Source organism: Phyllobates terribilis, unplaced genomic scaffold (genome assembly GCF_046119375.1).
Source record: "Phyllobates terribilis strain yellow unplaced genomic scaffold, ASM4611937v1 Scaffold_3__8_contigs__length_932513732, whole genome shotgun sequence".
Lineage (NCBI taxonomy): Eukaryota > Metazoa > Chordata > Amphibia > Anura > Dendrobatidae > Phyllobates > Phyllobates terribilis.
In genome coordinates this window covers 917,242,600-917,265,347 of record NW_027362763.1, presented here as the reverse complement: position 1 = coordinate 917,265,347, position 22,748 = coordinate 917,242,600, and the positions used below count along the sequence as shown (strand labels likewise).

Here is a 22,748-nt window from a genome sequence, read left to right as displayed (position 1 = left end):
GGTGTTTTTTGTTAATTATTTTAATTAACTGAGATAATGACTTTTGTGTTTTCATTGGCTGTAAGCCATAATCATCAACTCTGTTTGTAATGACTCTATGATATATGAGTTTCACTTTTGTATTGAAGAACTGAAATAAATTTACTTTTTGATGATATTCTAATTTTGGGAGATGCACCTGTATATACAGTATACATATATCCAGCTCTGCTGTTTGTAGATGTTGTCCACACACTCAGCTCTGCTGACCATATATATATATATATATATATATATATATATATATATATATATATCTGTATACCTTCCTCTGCGGTTCCACTAGGTTCATTTTGTTGTCCAGTTATCCTGCTCTGCTGTTTTACTGGACCAATACCTCCATTCCAAGCTGTCCATCTGGACCAGGGATGTCAAACTCAAAACACACAGAGGGCCAAAATGAAAAACTTGGACAAAGCCGCAGGCCAACCAGTATACAGTATAATGGGCCCCACATAGTCCTCCATACAGTATAATGGGCCTCACATAGTCCTCCATACAGAATAATGGCCCCACATAGGGATGGTGGTTCTGGTGTCGGGGGCCAAATATAATCACCCTGCGGACCAGATTTGGCCCATCGGCCGGAGTGTGACACGTGTGATCTAGACCTATGGCTTAGCAAATCCACCTCACCAGATGAGTTCTAATAGTATAGTATGATTGGTGGATGGCAGTAACACCAGGTATAGACCGCCTATACTAACTGCATCATACTAATGTATAAAAGTAACCTACAGTGTGGCTTTGTTAGTTATTGTTGGGTGTGGCTCTCCAAAAACTACCAACAGTTCCTATTCAGTGAGCGCAAGCACCACTCCATATATTATTAAAATAATTTACTATATTCAGATAAAAATACAGTCAATAATAAAAATTGAATAGATGCATACACAGATAAAAATGGAATGTTCATGTAATGATATGGGGAAGATTACCACCACATAGTCTAACGATAAGCAAAATAATGTATGTCTAAAGGTCTAAAAGACCTATCACATATGAACCACAGACTCCCAACATGTAAAAAATATATTAATATAGTAGTATAAAAATACAAGAGAAACCTCTGTCATGCTGGCAGGCCGGTGCTCATGGTTCGTGGACTCTCTGTGCAACGGGGCCGGGCTTACCTAGGAGGGGCTAGCTAAGCTGCTACCTGGTCTTCCCTGGAGCTCCTGATGGTGCAGTCCGGCTTTAGCTACAGGCAGCCGCCAGGTATGACTCCTAGGCGGTCCCCGGTACTGCAGCTGCTGACTCCAAGGGTCACACATGCAGACACGGACTCTGGGTCTGTTCAGACTACTCCTCGGGCAGGACGGATACTGACTTGGAGTCACAGGCAGGACTGAATTCTGAGACTGGTTTTAGCAGTCCGGACATACGGAGTACACGTTCAGGCACTGGCCACACACGGACCAGGGGACAAGGTTCAGGCACTGGCCACACACGGACCAGGGGAGTAGGTTCAGGAAATAGCCGCACACGGACTGGGGATGAGGTCCAGGCACTGGCCACACACAAACCAGGGGAGCGGATTCAGGACTCGCCACACACGGACCACGGAAGCAGGTTCAGGCGCTGGGCACACACGGACCAGGGGTTTGGGTTTGGTCAAGTCTAAAAGTAACCCCACTGGTGAGTCAGCACGACAGGAAATATCTGATCACAGAATTGTGCTTACCCACTCCAACACATGTGTTGCCGTTGCTTCCTCGGGGAATGGTTTAAATCCACCTCCTGTTATTTACTGTGGCTTGTGAAAGTATTCATCCCCTTGGCCTTTTTACCTATTTTGTTACATTACAACCTGTGTTTAAATATTTTTGTAATCAGATTTATGTGTGATGCATCAGCACTAAATAGTCTAAGTTGGTGAAGTGAGTAAAATATAGGCCTAAATTTAAATTTATGGAATCAAATGGCTAAAAATTGGCATGTGCATATGTATTCACCCCTTTTGCTATGAAGTCCCTAAAAATTTCTGGTGCAAGCAATTCCCTTCATAAGTTACATGCTTAGTGAAAGGAAGTCCACCTGTGTGTAATCAAAGTGTCATATGGTCTGGAAGTATATACACACATTTTCTGAAAGCCCACAGAGGCTGCAACACCATTAAGCACGAGGCACCACTGACCAAACAACACCATGAAGACGAAGGAGATCTCCTGAACAACTTTGAAGTACAAGTCAGTGTTGGGTTATAAAAAAATATCCCGATCTCTGATGATCCCCCAGAGCACCATCAAATCCATTATCATCAAATGCAAAGAACATGGTACCACAACAAACCTGCCAAGAGAGGGCCACCCACCAAAACTGTGAGCCTGGGCAAAGAGGGTATTAATCAGAGAGGCAGCACAGAGACCAAAGGTAACCCTGAAGGAGCTGCAGAGTTCCAAAGCAGAGAATGAAGCACCTGTCCATATGATCACAATTAACCGTACACTTCTAATAGGTGACATTTATGGAAGAGCGGGTAGAAAGAAGACTTTACTTACACACAAAAATTGTAAGGCTTTTTTTGAGTTTGCCAAAAGACATGGGGTAGACTCCTCAAATGTGTGGAGGAAGGTGCTGTGGTCAGATGAGACCAAAATGAAACTTTTGCTAAAAGTCCCTAAAAAATTCTGGTGCAAGCAATTACCTTCATAAGTCACATGGTTAGTGAAAAGAAGTCCACCTGTGTGTAAAATTTAACTTTTTGGCCACCAAGGTAAACACTATTTCTGGCATAAAACCAACACAGCTCATCTCCACAAGAACACCATCCCCACAGTAAAACATGGTGGTGGCAGCATCATGCTGTGGGGATGTTTTTCAGCAGCAGGAACAGGGAAAATGGTCAGAGTCAAGGGGATGATGGTGCAAAATTCAGGGATATTCTTGAGCAAAACTTATTTCAGTCTATCAGTTATTTGAGACTGGGACAGAGGTTCACCTTTCAGCAAGACAATGAAACGAAGCATACTGCCAAAGCAACGCTTGTGTGGTTTAAGGGGAAACATGTGGATGTTTTGGAGTGGCCTAGTCAAAGCCCAGACCTTAATCCAATTGAGAATCTGTGGTCAGAATTGAAGATTGCTGTTCACCAGAGGAAACAATCTAATCTGAAGGAGCTGGAGCCGTTATGCCTTGAGGAATGGGCAAAAATCCCAGCGGCAATCTGTGGAAAGCTTATAGTGACTTGTCTAAAGCGACTAGCCGCTGTAATTGCCACAAAAGAGGCTCTACAAAGTTCCCGCACACTGAGTTTTCAGTTATTTTGTCCTATTTGTTGTTTGCTTCACAAAAAAAGAAAACCAAATGTTCACAGTTGTAGGCATATTCTTTACATGAACTGATGCAAACAAAAAAAACAGTGACATTCCAGGTTGTGAGGTAGCAAAACACAAAAAATGCCAAGGGGGTGAGTACTTTCACAAGCCACTGTCTATACTATTCAGATAGTGTAACAATATTATTGTACTTACGACGTCCGGATATCTCACCTTTTTAGGAATCTTAAATAAGTAAAGTGCTGCCATTATCTACATGCGGAGAATGATGGTGGCATGGTTGGTGCTGCAGGACTCTGATGATGTGCATGTCACTTACTAGAGGTTGCCATCTTGGACATGGGAAACTACCCAGATAACTGAACTCATATGACCTAATACAGGAAGCGCACCTTGTATAATCGCATGACTGGACAGGGCTGAAGACATAGTGTGCATAGGACTGGGCAGTATGTATCAGTTGTTTCACATTAAATCCTTGCATCCGCAACCTATTTTCCTTTTTCTTCCATATTTTTCTTTTTTATGTTTGCATTTTTCCCTTTTCTTCTTGAAAGACCCATTACTTTTTATTTTTTTCCCATCAATACATCTGTTTGAGAGCTTGTTTTTTAATAGACAAGTTGTCATTTTGAATGACACCGTTTATTTTACCATACAATGTTCTGAAAAACGGGAAAAAAATCCAAGTGGGATGACAATGATTTTGTGTTTTCGGCATTCATTGTATGTAGTGTTGAGCCACCCCCCTAGTGTTCGAATTCGGTTCGGTTCGTCGAACACCCGTGTGTTCGCCGAACTGTTCGTCGAACTGTTCGTCGAACACCTTCGAACACCGTTAAAACCAATGGCAGGCAAACAAAAACACATAGAAACGCATAGAAAACACCTTCAAAGGTGTCCAAAAGCTGACAAACTGCTCAGAAGACACAACTAACACATGGAAAAGTGACAAGTACATATAGTCATGCGAAAAGAAAAGAGGTGGAGGAGTAAAAGGAGGGGGAGACACAGATATAGGCATGTCATGCCCTTCTAAAATCCAAAAAGTGAGAAGCCGACACGTTCAGTCCGCTCCTGCCCGTGCCACCTCCGTGTCGCCGGGTTTGTGCCAGAGCCGCGGTGAACCCTGACGGCCAGCCCCCCTCTCCCAATACTGGTGCCTGTCCGCTGGTGGGTCGAGCGAGCCCCCCTGTGGTGGAGGCAGCTCTAAGCTTTTTAATTTAAATTGTCTCTCTAATTTGAATAAATACACTTTAAATCCATTTACAAGGATCTATTGGAGGGCAAGTCTCATGCCAGCAGCCGCGTAATTCCAGCTCCAGTAGCGTCCACTAAAGCTGCTGCAGTTAAAAGCTTTTATAAGGATCGAGCTCGGCTGTCCACCGCAAGGCATCCTACTGCCAGTCCGAGCCCCTATGCCTTGGGGTGCCTCCTGATGCTCTTCACTGAGTATCCCGTGGTCCCGAAGCATTTCCTTAGAAAAAATGAAGTGTCCAAACTACAGGTGGTGTAGCTTGCTTAACAGCCGGGATAATCCGCTGACTAGCAGACACTGCTACTAGGCACAAAGTATTTCCTGGGCTAGATGCAGTTAAAAATTTGTAATTAGATACTCTCGTTGGATGCTGAGAAAGCATTCCATAGAGTCTCCTGGCACGCCATATATGATTCTCTTAAAAAGCTTGGGGTAGGGGTCTAGGGGACCCTTTTATAGCCAAAATCACGGCCCTGTATCGCAATACGTCACCTAGGCTGAAGATAAATGGAACTGTAGCACCCTGAGGGCTCGGTTGCTACAGAGGTATTGCACCTCACCCAGAGGTGTGATATCTCACTCTCAGGTAAGGATGTAGTGTGGATCAGGACCCGACACCTGCATGCATTACACCACATTGCCGTGGGGCAGGGCGACCAATATGCCCCTGAGATGGGCACGACAGTCCCTGTCCCTGGCTGGAGTGGGGGGAGGGAACACTGAAGAAGGGGAACCCTGTAGTGCAGGAGCAGGGAGGAAGCAGTTCCTGGGTGCATTGAGAAGGGAGTATAAAAGGTGGGCACCATCTTAGTTCAGTGCAGAGAAGTCTGAGCAGAAGTGGCAGGGAGCAGGGGCTCTGCATGAGCTCTGCTCCGGAGGCGGGCCTAGTAACAGAGGCCCAGGCCTGGAAGAGGGAGAAGGAAGGAAGAGGAGCGGAGAAGGCTCCAGGAACGAGGAACGAAGGGATCTCAGGGGTGCGGACGGGCGAGTCGCCACCGCACGCCCGAATCCACCTACGTGGAGGGGTCAGGCCAAAGGGGGAGACCGGTCCCCGAAACTAGTGGAGGCAGGAAACGACCCTCAGCTAGAGACGGGAGGCTGTGACATTTTATGTGGCGCAGCCCCTCGCTACACCCGCTAGGAAGGCACCACATAGGGTCAGGGAAACTGGCGCCAAGTTTACCAAGAGGAGGCCCGAGGCAGCCGGACAGAAGGGTTGGTAAGAAAGGCCAGACAAAGGACACACAAAGGGGGTCCTGTGAAGCACTCCAAAGTTATCTGGGAGTTGTCTGAGCCCCTCACCTGGTGAGCACAGTACGACGTGGGCAGCCGTTACCTGCAGACGTGGTCTGGATAATAAGAACTGTGAGTAAAGGCCCTGGACTGCATCACTGACTCTGTGTCCTTACTGCTGCTGCCCTGCACCATCACCCCCATCCTCCGCATACACTGCCCTGAGGCTATACTCCTCCCGTGGGGAGTTATGCTACGCTCTGCTGCACCCACAACACCAGCCTCAGCGGTCTGCCCTGGAGCGGCGGTTCACTCTGACCGCAATCCACGGGTGGCGTAGTCGGACATTTAAACATCAAAACCACATAAATAGTTCCGCCACTGGTTTGACCGCCCTGAGCCACGGAACCGGGTTGCCGCCACGGATACTACAACCACCAGCATCCACCAAAAAGGGTCCGGCTCCGGGTGTCCCAAGGCCCAGGGGGCGCGTCAGAACATTTTCATCACCTTTCACAATCACCAATGGGACAAGGCAGGGATGTTCTCTGTCCCCTCTCTTATACATCCTAGTGACGGAGCACCTGCTCTCATCAATTCGCCATAACCCCAATATTAGGTGGATTGAGGTGGGAGGCACCGAGTACAAGTGCTCTCTATTTGCTGATGATGTCCTAGTATATATCACTCAATCACATATATCCATCCATGCTGTTATGGCTGAAATAGATCCCTTTGTTACATGGTCAAATTTTAAAATCAATGCAGCGAAGTCTGAGGCCCTCGATGTCTCCCTCCCCAAATCCATATAGGATTCCATCCAGTCCAACTTTCCCTTTGCCTGGCCCTCACAGGGTATCAAATACTTAGGAATTCCTATTCATAGAGACCTCTCCCATCTATGTTATCTTAATTTTGGGCCCTTTATTGAACAACTCCATACAGACCACGGTTGGCAAGTTAGAACTGTAAGATTCACTACGTGAACCACTGGTGTTTTGTGGAAAAGCACATGTACACTGTGTTCCAAATTATTATGCAAAAAGTGTTTAGGAGTGATAAGGGAAGAATTTGTTTGTTTGTCAGTTAAACTCATTGATGGTGATGTGTGTCAGGGCTCTTTATATCACTGTAAGCAATTGCAGACACCTGTGCTAATTAGTTTGGCAGGTGTGTCCAATGAAAGGCAAGACTACTTAAGAAGGCTGTCTCACATTATTAAGCAGCCTACATTTTCTGCCAAAATGGGAAAGAAAAAGGATGTGTCGGCTGCTGAGAAGCAACAAATTGTGGAGTGTTTAGGTCAAGGCATGACTACAATCAACATTGTGCGATGATCAGGATGAAGTGTCTTGGCAATCAAGAAGTATGTAGCTGATTCACAGTACACACGTGTGCGTGCTGATAAGGGCAAATTGAGGACTCTTTCCTACAGGCAATTACGTCAGGTTGAAAGAGCAGCGGCAAAAAAGCCTTGTCATAGAAGCAGACAAGTTTTTGAAGCTGCTTGTGCCTCCAACGTCCCCCGAACAACAAGATGCAGGGTCCTTCAGAGGTTTGCAGCTGTGCATACGCCATCCTGTCGACCTCCTCTATCCACTTCACACAAGCAGAAACGGCTCCAGTGGGCCAAACATTACATGAAGACTGATTTCAAAACTGTTTTGTTCACGGATGAGTGCCGTGCAGCGCTCGATGGTCCAGATGAATGGAGTGGAGGATGGCTGGTTGATGGACACCCCACGCAAACACGGCTACAGCGCCAACAAGGAGGAGGTGGAGTAATGTTTTGGGCTGGAATCATGGGGAGAGAGATTGTCGGCCCCTTTAGGATCCCTGAAGGCGCTAAAGATGAACTCCATAATGTATGTGGATTTTCTCAAACAGCACTTCCTGCCATGGTTCAAGAAGAAGAACCGTGTATTTCACAGCAAGATCATTTTTCTGCATGATAATGCACCATCTCATGCTGCACATAAAACATCTGCATCTCTGGCTGATATGGGCATAAAAGGGGACAAACTTATGGTGTGACCCCCATGCTCCCCTGACCTCTACCCCATTCAGAACCTTTGGAGCATCATTAAAAGGAGTGTCTATGATGGCGGGAGGCAGTTCACATCTAAGCAACAGCTCTGGGAGGGTATTCTGTCCTCATGCAAAACAATTGAAGCAGAAACCATCCAAAACCTGACAAATTCAATGGACGAGAGAGTTCAGAAGCTCCTTTCGAACAAGGGGTCCTATGTGAAAATGTAACATCACCTAGAATAAAGTTTTGAGTTGAAAACTGTTTGATTTCAGTTTCTAACAACCTGCTAATGCTTATAATTTCAAAAATGACCATTTTTTTGGTCTTTATTAAAATGAAAAGGTTGATCGAAAAGTTTGGGGGATCTAAGAGTGTGGCAACCCAGTAGTCATGATTACTTCGAATTCTGACAATATGAGGGTCATGCTGCAGGTAGTGCAGCAAGAAGGCACTTATGTGTCTTGCGCATCTCGGAGCCCCAAAATTATTTTCCGGGCTAGATGCAGCTAAAAATTATTATTAATTTTAAATCTGGTGAAGCTTTAGTATAGATGGCCTAATAGGATCAGTGCTGCACACTGCTACAAAGCCCAAATTATTTTCCAGTCAAGATACAGATAAACATGATTAGTAATTTTAAATCTGGTGGAGCTTATTATAGATGGCCTAATAGAATCAGTGCTGCACACTGCTACAAAGCCCAAATTATTTTCCAGCCAAGATACAGATAAACATGATTAGTAATTTGAAAGCTTAAAACGGTTGGTAGGGTGATATTAACCAATCATCAAGCTTTTACTCTCCCCAGGATGACACAGGGGTAGAAAAGTCGTTTCGGATCCATGATTTGTTCATCTTTATGAACGTGAGTCTGTCTACATTATCAGTGGAGAGCCGCGTGCGCTTATCTGTCAGCACACCACCAGCAGCGCTGAACACACGTTCAGACAGAACGCTGGCTGCGGGGCATGACAAGATCTCCAAGGCGTAAGTGGCTAGCTCCGGCCATTTATCCAGATTGGAAGCCCAAAAAGAGCAAGGGTCCAGTGACACAGTCGTGGCTTCAATGTTTACTTGGAGATACTCCTGTACCATCGTCTCCAGGCGTTGACTATGTGTCAGACTTCTTGTCTCCTGTGGCCTTGCAAAGGATGGGCTAAAAAAGTGGTGAAATGATTCCGCAAAATTGATGTTACCAGCAGATACTGTGGTTCTGTTATGGTTTGAGTGCTGAACACTTGACGGTCCCACGGTTGGCAAGTTGGAACTGTGAGATTCACTACGTGCACCACTGGTATTTTGTGGAAAAGCACATGTAAGATTCTGCAACAGTCTCTGCTGATACTCCTGCATGCGTGCATCCCTTTCTATGGCAGGAATAATTTCTGCAAATTTACTTTTGTACCGGGGATCTAACAGTGTGGCAACCCAGTAGTCAGGATTATTTCTAATTCTCACAATTCGAGGGTCATGTTGCAGGTAGTGCAGCAAGAAGGCACTCATGTGTGTTGCGCATCCAGGAGCACCAAGTCCCTGTTGTGTTGGTGGCGAGGTAACAATCATGCTTCCTTCCTCTGTCCTCTCCCCCCAACCTCGCACAACAGAAATGTGATCAAGGTCTCCCTCATCTGATGAGTCTTCCATCAGTTCGTCCTCCTCTTCTTCCTGGGCTCCTGCACTTTCCTCACTAGTTTGGCTGCTACCATGCGCCCTGGTAAAACCATCTCCCCCACCCTCACATGCCTGCCGCCTTGGTGCTGCCGACCGTCTGGACCTTGCAGATGTTAGCCCTTCCGCATACAACTCCTCCTCCTCTACTTCCTCCACCTCCTCTTGTGCCACCACCTGACTCCGAATTCTGTTTAACATGTGCTCCAGCATGTAAATCACCGGAATAGTCATGCTGATAATGGCATCGTCAGCACTAAACATCTTCGTCGCCATTTCAAAACTGTGCAGAAGGGTGCATAGGTCCCTGATCTGAGACCACTCCTCCAGCGTGATTTGCCCCACCTCTGGATCTCGTTGGCCCAGGCTATACGTCAGAACGTATTGCACAAGGGCTTGTCGGTGCTGCCACAGTCGCTGCAACATGTGCAGAGTTGAATTCCACTGGGTAGGCACATCGCATTTTAGCCGGTGAAGTGGCAGGCCCAACGACTTCTGTAGAGATGTAAGTCGCTGAGCTGCGGGATGCGAACGGCGAAAGTGAGCACACAGCGACCGTGCCCTCTGCAGAAGGCCATCTAGTCTGGGATAGTGGGCTAAAAATTGCTGGACAACCAGGTTCAACACGTGAGCCATACAAGGCACGTGTGTGACATTGCCCCGGCGAAGGGCCGCACCCAGGTTTGCAGCATTGTCGCACACGGCCTTCCCTGGTTTCAGGTCCAGTGGAGACAACCATTCATGAAATTGGTTCTCCAGAGCTGACCACAACTCCTCAGCTGTGTGACTCACATTTCCCAGACATTTCAATGTAAAAACCGCCTGATGACGTTGAGCCCTACTGCCAGCATAGTAAGGAGGTGTGCAGGATCCCTTCTGCGCAGTTAGAAAGCTTGTGGCATGACCAGACAGGCTTTGGGTGCAGGTGGAAGACCGAGAGGAGGTTGAGGAGGCAGAAGCAGTGGAGGAACTTTGACATAAAGAGGATTGACGCACAACTCGTGGGGACGGCAAGACTTGGACAGCAGCCCCTTGTCCTGCTGTCACCATAGTTACCCAGTGCCCAGTCAGCGACATGTAACGCCCCTGTCCATGCCTACTCGTCCAAGTGTCTGTGGTGAAATGCACCCTGTCACACACAGAGTTTCTCAAAGAAGCGGTGATGTTGTGTGCGACATGCTGGTGGAGCGCAGGCACACCTTTCTTTGAGAAGTAGTGCCGACTGGGCATCTGGTACTGGGGCACTGCGACAGACATAAGGTCTCGAAAATCCTCTGTGTCCACCAGGCGGAAAGGCAGCATTTCTGTAGCCAAGAACTTGCAGATGGTGAAATTCAACCTCTTAGCTTTCTCATGGCTAGGAGGAAATGGTCTTTTACTTGTCCACATCTGAGGGACCGAGGGCTGGCTATTGTGCTTAGACGGGGTTGATAAGGGTGTCCCCGGCAAACTGCCGGTCTGTGAGGAAGATGCAGGCGGACATGTTAGGTTGCCTTGATCCAAAGGTGGTGCTATCGATGTCGGACAGCGCTCAACACCAGCTGGTGTTACCACCTCCAAAGAAAATGATGACCTGCCAATCACGCTGGCTGTTGCGGGTAAAGAGGTGGCAGGTCTGCGCCCCAAAACAGGTGTGACTGCTGTCCCCCCAGTCACAGAGGAGGAAGAGGCCGCGGATGCACAAGATATGGCAGACGGTGGTTGGCCCGGCCGGCTAGGCCGCATTGTAGCACACTGAGCTTCCCACTGCAACTTATGCTTCATGTCCATGTGCCGGTTCATGCATGAAGTACTCAAACTATGTATTTTTTGGCCTCTACTTAGCTTTTGCTGACAAATGTTACAGATAACACGAGTTGGGTCATCTTTATCGATCTGAAAAAATGCCCAGGCTATGCAAGACTTAGCACCCATGCGACCTGAAGAGCCACCACGACTTGTGGTGAGAGGCAGAGTTGTGTTTGAGGATGCAGTTGTTGACGTGCTTCCAGTACTACGTCTCTGTCCAGGAAGGCGCAACCTGACCTCGTCGTCACTATCATCTTCCTCCACCTCCTCTGCTGACCTCATCTCTTGGCTGACTGTGGGTTGACAGTAAGTGGGATCTCCAACCTCATCATCATCACCCTGTGCGTTATCACACCCGTCGTCCTCAGAGCCAACCTGTTCCTGCCCTGACAAAAAACTAAAGTTGTCGCTCCAATCAGGTATTTGAGTCTTATCATAGTCTTCCTCATTGTCTCCACCAACAGGAGTTACAGTTTGGGAATGAGGGTCTACATTATGGTCAGAACCTTCTGCGTCTGGTCCTGGATCCGACTCATAAAGATTCTGGGCATCAGTGCAGATCATTTCCTCGTCTGGATTCACAGAAGCGCTGGAGTCGACCTCTGATTCCCAGGCTATAGTATGAGTAAACAGCTCTGCAGACTCAACCATCTGTTCTACCTCATACTCAGACGGGCAGCTGGAGATTTGGAAGCTGTGAGGAAGCAAGTGCGATTGGGGTGACACCTTTGAGGACTGGAGTATTTGTGATGTTGAAGTTGATGTGGAGAGCCCACTTAAAGGAGCACTTGATATCCGTTGAAGCACCTGCTGTTTTTGTGCCTCATCTGGAATTTGTAGCGATTGGCGTGGCCGTAAGAAAGGGATCTTATCACATTGTCTGCTAAAAGAAGTAGACATTTTAGTTTGGCTGGAAGATGGTCTTTCTTCTGCAGATGTTACTGTTGCTTTAACACCTACCCCACGGACACAACCTTTTTTCCCCTTCCCAACACGCCTATTCCCCTTTCCACCAGCAGCAGGCCTTTTTCCACTCATTTTTGTGGTTAACTAATTAACAACTCTGGAGTTGTTTGCACAAAAAAACAATGGATGGGAACCGAGCAGAGCTGAGTGGCCAAACTGTGGTATTAGGCCAAAACTATTGGCTGGGTTAGATGCAGAAAAAAATTATATTCAATTTGCAACCTGATGGAGGTCAGTATAGATGGACTAATAGAGAAAGTCCCACACACTGCTAGAAGGCCAAATATTTTTTCAGAGCTAGATGCAGATAAAAATTATTTTTAATTTGCAACCTGATGGAGGTCAGTATAGATGGACTAATAGAGAAAGTCCCACACACTGCTAGAAGGCCAAATATTTTTTCAGAGCTAGATGCAGATAAAAATTATTTTTAATTTGCAACCTGATGGAGGTCAGTATAGATGGACTAATAGAGAAAGTCCCACACACTGCTAGAAGGCCAAATATTTTTTCAGAGGTAGATGCAGAAAAAAATATATTCAGTTTGCAACCTGATGGAGGTCTGTATAGATGGATTAATAGAACAAGTCCCACACACAGCTAGAAGCCCAATATTTTTTCAGAGGTAGATGCAGAAAAAAATATATTCAGTTTGCAACCTGATGGAGGTCAGTATAGATGGACTAATAAAACAAGTCCCACACACAGCTAGAAGCCCAATATTTTTTCAGAGGTAGATGCAGAAAAAAATATATGCAGTTTGCAACCTGATGGAGGTCAGTATAGATGGACTAATACAACAAGCCCCACACACAGCTAGAAGCCCAATATTTTTTCAGAGCTAGATGCAGAAAAAAATTATATTCAATTTGCAACCTGATGGAGGTCAGTATAGATGGACTAATAGAATGATGCTATGCCCAAAAGATTTTACTTCACTAGGTGCAGTAAAAAAATTGGTATTCTATACACAGGTGGTATATCTTGCAACACAGATAGGCTACTCCACTGACTAACACACTCTGCAATAGGCCAAAAAGGATTAGCTTTGCTAGATTCAGCCAAATGCTGTGAAAAAAACTTGCACAGCACTGGCACAGACCTGCCTGGCAAAAACTGATAGGAACTGATGTAACCTAGTCCTGAAAAGGACTCCAATTACAATTAGTCTTTACTCCCACAATCTATCTATTTAAGAGCACAGACCTGCCTGATAAAAGTCGTAGGAAATGCTGTAACCTAGTCCTTAAAAGGACTGCAATCACAACTATTCCCTACTCCCAAGCTATCTGTAGATTTGTGCGAAAATTGACTTGAAATTAACAAGGTATAGCGCACACAGCAACAGCGGTGCCGTCTAACACGCAGCTGCAGCAGTGAGAAAATGGTGGCGACGGGGAAAATGGCTTGGTCTTATAGGGCAAGGACATGTGACATACACTGCCAATGACACATGCCCTTGCTTGTGTGAAAAAAAGCACTTCGCTCCGTGTGTGCGCTGCTGATAGGCTGACAGATTGCACCTCCCCACTGTAAATGCGGGAAAGAGAAAAAAAAAATGGAGATCTTCATTGTTCCTGCAGAGATCCATCCCCTGCCCCTCCCCCCACCCCGCTGTACACTCAAACTGCGTATTAACATTAATTTTCATCATTACTGAGAAAAAATCCAGTTATGATTTTGGTGCACGAACAGTTATCGAACATAACCTCGAACAGCCGAATTTTTCTCAAATTGTTCGTGTTCGCCGAACGGCTCGAACACCGCCCAAAACAGCTTGAATTTGAGATTGGCGAACAGTTCGAGTAGAACAACGCTCATCTCTAATTGTATGTTAAAAATGATGATGATTCCCCATATCAGTATGTTGATATTATTCATGCAAAGTTTTTTTTCAAGTGGTGAAAAAAAATTCAAATGTTTCTAAAAAAAAAATATACTGAAAATATATATTCTTGTACCGTGTTAGCCAGTAGATAGAAAAATATTTAGATTTGAGAGTCCTCAGTGGTTGATACTTATTAATGGCTAACTGAAAAGATGGTAACAAATTACAAGCTTTCGAGACTACTCAGGTCTCTTCATCAGGCATAGTATACCACAAAATCTGAAGAGTCACATATTTATACACAATAAGACACAATTTGTTACCCATTAAATTTGTTAGCCATTAAAAGGTATCAACCACTGAGGACTCTCAAATCTAAATATTTTAAAAAAAATAAAGTTTGTGTTGCAATTTTTCTTGTCACATAGCGTTTTAATTTTTCCATTGATTGAACTTTGTGAGGGCTTGTTTTTTGCATGGCAAGCAGTTTGTTCTATTGATCCCAATTTAGGGTGCATGCAACGTTTTGGTTAGTTTTATTGCAATTCCTTTGGCTATGTGCCCACAATCAGCAATAGCAGCGTATTGGACGCCGTATATTTTTGTTGCGTCCAAAACACTGCGTTCAATCACACAGTTAAATCAGCATGTGTTCATTAAACAATGTTGATTTACCGCATCCAATACATTCTATTCTGGAAATTTGACATGCTGTGGCATGTAAAGCCGCACAACGGGTGAGTTTGCGCAGGTTCAAATAGAAGCACAGTGGGCATGGGATTTCTATAAATCCCATCCACTGTGCTTGTAATGTAGAATGCAGCATTTTGGATGCAGCGCAGACTGCTATTCCTGATCGTGGGCACATACCCTTGGGGAGCTCCTACTGTATGGATTAACTAATTCTATATTTTGTTAGTAATACTATATGCCGCAAAGCCACATTATTGACGTATATAGTGAAAATTGCAGTCTTTTATGAAGCTCTGCCTGCAGCTGAGCTTCATAGGAGTACGATGATGGCAATAACATGGGCCTTCATCAGGCTCCTGGTTGCTGGACTTCGCCCATCAATGTTCCAAGAACGTGTTACGTGGGGTTGTGGGAGCCAGTGCATGTGGGCAGTGGACACTGCTCCATTTACACTTTGCTATCAGAGATTGATAGTAGCTTTTAAATGGTTAACAACAGCAATTGGAGCTTAGCTTTGGCTGCTGTAGTTAGATGCAGATGTCAGCTATGTAACATAGCTGGCATCTTTCGTGTGTGTATGGAAGGAGCTCAGCTCCTGAGTCCCGTGAAAACTCAGGTTCCTAGGAATGACCTATACGTAATTTTGCTTTAAGAGGTTAATACAATATCGTATAAAGAAATATAAAATTTCACAAAAACATCCAATAGGAAAAATAATGTGTGTATGAAGAGTTAAAGCTAGAAAAGATAATGGCAGAAGTTTAGGTGAAAACAAAGACAAGAAAACTAAGGTGAGAATTAAAACCAAACATATCTATACAATGACCAATGTAATGATCCAAAATCTGAATATATAATGAAATAAAAACCATCACTGTATTTGTTTATATTAGAGGTCCCCAAACTTTCTGAACATGAGAGCCAGATTCAGCTATGAAAGAGGGTCGCGAGCCACATTCAGCTCTGGGAGATGGTCGCGAACCACATCCAGCTCCTGCCCCACTTACAGTAGTGACACCCAGAGCCCCCTATTACCAGTATAATGACAGCCAAAGCTTTTCCACTGAAATCACACCATGGTAGTATGCCAAGCTCCAGGGTTTCCTATCTTACCTCCATTCAGATCTGCACTTCTGTGCAGGGCTACACACTAAAGTCACCATCTAGAGATCTACTCTTAATATGTTTGCTACACCTGGTGCTAATGCACCAAGCTGGCAGACAACCGCAAGCCACACATCACGGATCTGCGAGCCACATGTGGCTCTCAAGCTACAGGTTGGGGACCCCTGGTCTATATAAACAATCTAATGATAGAAGTACAAATGTCAATTTATATAAGAGAAAGGGATGATAACTTAGATTCTCATTGGTAGCTCTTTTGTGTTACCATGTCTAGCACAAAAAGCTACCTGGCCGCTCTTTGCTTCAGTATCTCGTGCAGTTTCCTCTCCTGGGGTTTATATTACTATGTGTTCTATGCCTCAATCCTTCTATACCTTCTATACCGTCAGATCATACGCATGGTATTTTTTAAAATGCCATGGCAGTGTTTTTAATTTGTATATTTCATCTTCTCTTGCTGAGATTATTCCTAACAAGTTCCGTTGTCCATTTTAGTTGTTGGGATTTTAGTCCTATGTACTTGAGGCTGCATGGGTAGGAAGTACATTATATGCCACTAGTTGTTGGTCATTGTAGAGATGGTATATGTAATCTTATATTGTTTTTGGACACTGAACAAGTCAGAAAGAGTCTGTTCGATCAACATTTGGGCAGGATGTGCAACTACTGCAAGAATGACAACCCCACTTTGGGTCTTTAGAGCCAAACGCTTTTTCTGGTCGCTTACTTTATTGGTGGCTGTGACCCAATAAATCTTTCAGATTTTGAGACCTGCTACATGTGATGGCTAGATTACGTGTATGTAACATTTCAAGGTGCACAAGTATTTGACTAGCACTTTTTTTATCTCTAATAATTGTGAGTTTTAAGTGATGATTACTCCCACCTTATGATCTATGCATTCTTTCTTGGTTTAGGTTCGCAATAGTTCTCAACTTGTGAGTGGCACAATGTAACCTTTTCTGATGTACTGGCTGCTTTACCCTGTCTCAAATGAGTCGCTCAGTTATTTAGCTTGGGTCTCAAAATATTCAACATCCGAGCATATCCTCCTCATCTTTAAACAATGACCAATCACTAAATTGTCAATATGGAGTTTTGGATGTGAGGAATCTACTTGCAGCAGGTAGTAGCAACCTACTTTTCCTGATGACATTCAACTGAATATTTTGTGACTCATCCATGTAAAAAAAGCACATCTAAGAAGTAAATTTATCCCTTCGAGCCTTGTGGGTAAACTTCATGCTGACAATATTCACATTTAAGCTATATATTTTATACCTTATAAATCTATTCAGGTTCTCATGCATACCTTGTTAGATGATAGAAATATCATCTAATACTACCAGCAAACTTGAAGCTGTACAATATTGGGGACAGTTCTACCAGAAAAATATTTTGCTCCCACAATCCAAAGAGTAAATTACCATATGAGGGCACACAAAGCCCTCAGGGTATATGTTCCCTGGAGCTCTAGGTACACAAATTCCCTGATTAGAAATAAATTGTGTATTAATATGAATTGGAAAATCTCTGAAATGAACTCACATAGTTTTTCATCCAGGTCCGACATCCCCAGAGAATAGCGTACAGCCTCCAGTCCACCTTGATGTCTAACTGATTTATATAATGCTTCAACATCACACAATGCAACCAGCATGTCATCATCCAGTTGTATCCTATCTAGTTTGCATAGTAGATCCGTTGTATCTCTAAGATGGGAGGACAGATTCTCCACCACCATAGAGCTCTCACTCTGATTCCAATAGGCCACTTTTGAGTCCTGATGCGGTGAAATGTTGGATTTTTCAGAATAAATGTTCACATGTGAAGTCCATCTTGATCTGCTCGCTAGGATTAGCCAGGTAAATATAATGTTTTAATGCTCCGACTTTTATTGTTCTTTTCCTTGTGTAATTCTTGATGCAGTGTTTCAGCAAATTGTAAATGTGAATCCACTTAAACACTAACTAATCTACATCTTATATTACCATAAATTATCATAGCTGAATATTTAAATTTGTTTCAAATCTAGTGGAGCATCTCATCAAGAAATATTTAACTATTATTCAGTCCCTTCAGATTAAATCTATTATTTTCACATTGCTATAAAGCCTAACTTCGCTCGAAACCTGAACATTCAGATGATATTAGAGCAAACACCAATACTTTATTCCCTATATCACACACACACACAGGTTCAGGCCCCCTTCACACATCCATATAATACCAGAAAATCATGTGCATGTCATCTGTGTTTTGTATCAGTGTGCCATCCGTTTTTTTCCGGCATGGGTTAAGAAAAATAAATTCCAAAGCTTCTCCTATACTTTGCAGTGTTAAACACTTCTAGCACACGGACGACACATGGATGCCATCTGTGTGCTGTACGTGTTTTACACGGACCCATACAGGTCCATACGGCCCTTGTTATCCCTACTGCAGGTTTCTGCTTTCTTGATCTCAGCTGTTTTTTTTTTCCTTTAAAGATGAATTGACCCTTTTCTATCATTAAAAGTTAAGTTTTCTATTATTAATAGGTAACTATTATTAGATTTTCATAAAAAAGGATATGTTTTGAAATATAGAAAACTGTATGGGTAATGCTCAATTTTGGATTACGCTACCCGCAATCAACCGAAAGATTCTCTAATTTATCAGTATGTACAGTATTAATCCAGAATATTGATTTGATCTACCACTGAGCAATAGGTAGAAGGAAGTAGGAAAACAACTGATAGAGAGTCTAAGGAAAGACAAAAAGATTTCTTCCTAACACATTAATTGGCTGACTAGCTGTGTGCCCTTATAAGACCAAAGTCTTGCATTGTTATTTAGCAGCAAGGTACTAAGCAAACAAAGATTAACATCAGTTACATTATAATGTTGAAATATCCTTATTAATTAGTTCCTGCCAGCATAGTTGCATGATGTGCGCTTTTGTGTAGACTCGTTCTGTAAAAGCAAAGCTCCTACCTGCACCCACATTTCAACCCATTGGTCAATCAATTTTTGATATGCTGTAAAAAAGAATGAGAACCGCACCTTATCACACCCTAAGGTGAGGTAGTCCTGCCCTGTCAACAGGAAGACAAACTGCCGCTCTGTTGACGTGATGTCAGAGGAAGTCTGTGACCGCTCTGTGCCAGCGGAGAATGGTGCCGGGCACAACAGGCAGATAGATAGCAACTACTTGCCTGTTGGTGATTACACAGATTTTTTTTAATATATTCCCGGATATCCCCTTTAATAGCACGCACAGTGGCAGCCGCAGCCGCGGCTCCTGCAGCTTCTGGGCTACTGGTGTCATGCTGATTGACAGCCAGCTCCTCGCTGCCTAATTGGGGGAAACCAGCTGTCAATCAGTATGATGCCAGTAGTCCTGCCCTGTCAACAGGAAAACAAACTACTGTTCTGATGACAGGGAGCAGCTGAATCTCCAGCAGAAGCAGTCAATGACCGGCGCTGAACACAACAGGCAGGTAGGTGCCTCTGTTAACAACTACATGCCTGTTAGTGCTTAGGCAGATTTTTTTTTTTAAAGTCCCGGATATCCCCTTTAAGGAGAGAGAGAATAGTCACTGCTCCCCATGTCCATAGTTCTGGGGTGGGGAGCAGTGACTATTCCGGCAGCTGATCTCGGCGTCCGAGGGCGCATGGCAATGATGTCATGCGCGGCTCACATGCTGAGATCAGCTGCTGGCAGAAGAAAAGGATGCAGTGCTGGAGCAGAGGGAAGGAAGGTTGGTAGAATTGTTTATTTTTTTTGTGTGCACGGTAATGGGGATGGGGGTGTCATGCATACCAGGATGGGGATGGTGGTCACGTATAACAATTGATGAGTCAGGTGAAAAGATCTGGAATCAGTAGATAAAACTAGACAAAAAAAATAGGCACAAAGGCAATAATGAGTTGGGAACAAAAAGCGTTGCGGTACGCAGTAGTGGTAAGGAATGGGATTGCAGCACACTTATTAAGGGTGAACAATAGCAGCCACTAGTGGACAAACTGTAGAAGGACAACAGGAATTCTGACACCTTCTAAGCGCGGGGCCCCAATGCCCCCCGGTAGCTACGCTACTGCCAGAGACATTGTGTTACAAGGTCAAGATGAGCTCAATGGTTTATGTCCAGGTCCAGAGATGTGAGACCAAACCCATAGACATGAGGCAGGAAGCTAAGCCAAGATATGTACGTACAAGCGAAGTCAGGCCTATAGCGAACTGGCATGTGTCCAGGCCCAAAGGAATTAGGCACAAGGCCATGGCAATCCTATTATTTTCCGCCCACTGGCTAAGGTTTATTCCTAGCTAAACCTGATTTCAGCAATTGGCTGGAAATCCCTATTCTCTCCCCTCCTCTCCCCCTCAGCAACCACGCTGTGGCACTATACATGAGAGGAATTATATTTGCAAACATGGGCTAATGTGCAATATATATATCTAAATATATATACACTGTGTGTGTATGTGTGTGTGTGTGTATACATATATATATATATATATATATATTTATATATATATATATGTATGTATGTATATATATATATATATATATGTATATATTGTAGTGTGGCGGTGTTCACACTATGCAGTAATGAGGCAGTGACCCAAGGAAAGTACAACTTAAATGGCTTTATTTGGCAAAAACCCACAGCTCAAAATCAAAGGCTGTCCTCCAGATCGCAGCTGGGATATCCACACAGTCCGTGTAAACCTGTTGCTGTGGGAAACGGCTGTGCCGTGTCACTTAGTGTGCGTCAGATACGTTGCCTTCACAGGCCTGTGTTCAGCTTCACACAAGCTTGCAGAGCTTCCTGCTATGCTCCTAGCAGTCCCAACACTGACACACCCAAACCTTTGCTGCAGGTTTTTAAAAGGAATCTGTGGCAATGAGCCACTTGTAAGACCCGGGCTGGAGGGAGTGGACCGCCCCACTGCAATCCTGTAGTCCACTCCAAGAATATATATATATATATATATATATATATATATATATACAGTACAGACCAAAAGTTTGGACACACCTTCTCATTTGAAGATTTTTCTGTATTTTCATGACTATGAAAATTGTACATTCACACTGAAGGCATCAAAACTATGAATTAACACATGTGGAATTATATACTTACCAAAAAAGTGTGAAACAACTGAAAATATGTCTTATATTCTAGGTTCTTCAAAGTAGCCACCTTTTGCTTTGATGACTGCTTTGCACACTCTTGGAATTCTCTTGATGAGCTTCAAGAGGTAGTCATCGGAAATGGTTTTCACTTCACAGGTGTGCCCTGTCAGGTTTAATAAGTGGGATTTCTTGCCTTATAAATGGGGTTGGGACCATCAGTTGTGTTGTGCAGAAGTCAGGTGGATACACAGCTGATAGTGCTACTGAATAGACTGTTAGAATTTGTATTAGGGCAATAAAAAAGCAGCTAAGTAAGGAAAAACTAGTGGTCATCATTACTTTAAGAAATGAAGGTCAGTCATTCCGAAAAATTGGGCAAACTTTGAAAGTGTCCCCAAGTGCAGTTGCGAAAACAATCAAGCGCTACAAAGAACCTGGCTCACATGAGGATCTCCCCAGGAAAGGAAGACCAAGAGTCACCTCTGCTTCTGAGGATAAGTTTATCCGAGTCACCAGCCTCAAAAATCGCAGGTTAACAGCAGCTCAGATTAGAGACCAGGTCAATGCCACATAGAGTTCTAGCAGCAGACACATCTCTACAACAACTGTTAAGAGGAGACTTTTTGCAGCAGGCCTTCATGGTAAAATAGCTGCTAGGAAACCACTGCTAAGGACAGGAAAAAAGCAGAAGAGACTTGTTTGGGCTAAAGAACACAAGGAATGGATATTAGACCAATAGAAATCTGTGGTTTGGTCTGATGAGTCCAAATTTGAAATCTTTGGTTCCAACCACCGTGTCTTTGTGTGACCCAGAAAAGGTGAACGGATGGACTCTACATGCCTGGTTCCCACCGTGAAGCATGAAGGAGGAGGTGTGATGGTGTGGGGGTGCTTTGATGGTGATACTGTTGGGGATTTATTCAAAATTGAAGGCATACTGAACCAGCATGGCTACCACAGCATCTTGCAGCGGCATGCTATTCCATCCGGTTTGCGTTTAGTTGGACCATCATTTATTTTTCAACAGGACAATGACCCCAAACACACCTCCAGGCTGTGTAAGGGCTATTTGACCAAGAGGGAGAGTGATGGGATGCTACGCCAGATGACCTGGCCTCCACAGTCACCAGACCTGAACCCAATCGAGATGGTTTGCGGTGAGCTGGACCACAGAGTAAAGGCAAAAGGGCCAACAAGTGCTAAGCATCTCTGGGAACTCCTTCAAGATTGTTGGAAGACCATTTCTGGTGACTACCTCTTGAAGCTCATCAAGAGAATGCCAAGAGTGTGCAAAGCAGTCATCAAAGCAAAAGGTGGCTACTTTGAAGAACCTAGAATATAAGACATATTTTCAGTTGTTTCACACTTTTTGGTAAGTACAGTTATATGAAAAAGTTTGGGCACCCCTATTAATCTTATGCTTATTGTTTTATAAAAATTGGTGTTTTTGCAACAGCTATTTCAGTTTGATATATGTAATAACTGTTGGACACAGTAATGTTTCTGCCTTGAAATGAGGTTTATTGTACTAACAGAAAATGTGCAATCTGCATTCAAACAAAATTTGACAGGTGCATAAGTATGGGCACCTCACCAGAAAAGTGACATTAATATTTAGTAGATCCTCCTTTTGCAAAAATAACAGCCTCTAGTCGCTTTCTGTAGCTTTTAACGATTTCCTGGATCCGGGATGAAGGTATTTTTGACCATTCCTCTT

At 44.1% G+C, this 22,748-nt stretch overlaps 1 protein-coding gene across 1 annotated transcript in view; it reads left to right on the top strand.

Annotated features, from left to right (window-relative positions):
* The window catches only part of SMYD3 (SET and MYND domain containing 3), a 1,332,179-nt gene that overhangs the window by 434,346 nt on the left and 875,085 nt on the right, over positions 1-22,748 (top strand). The window lies entirely within an intron of this gene.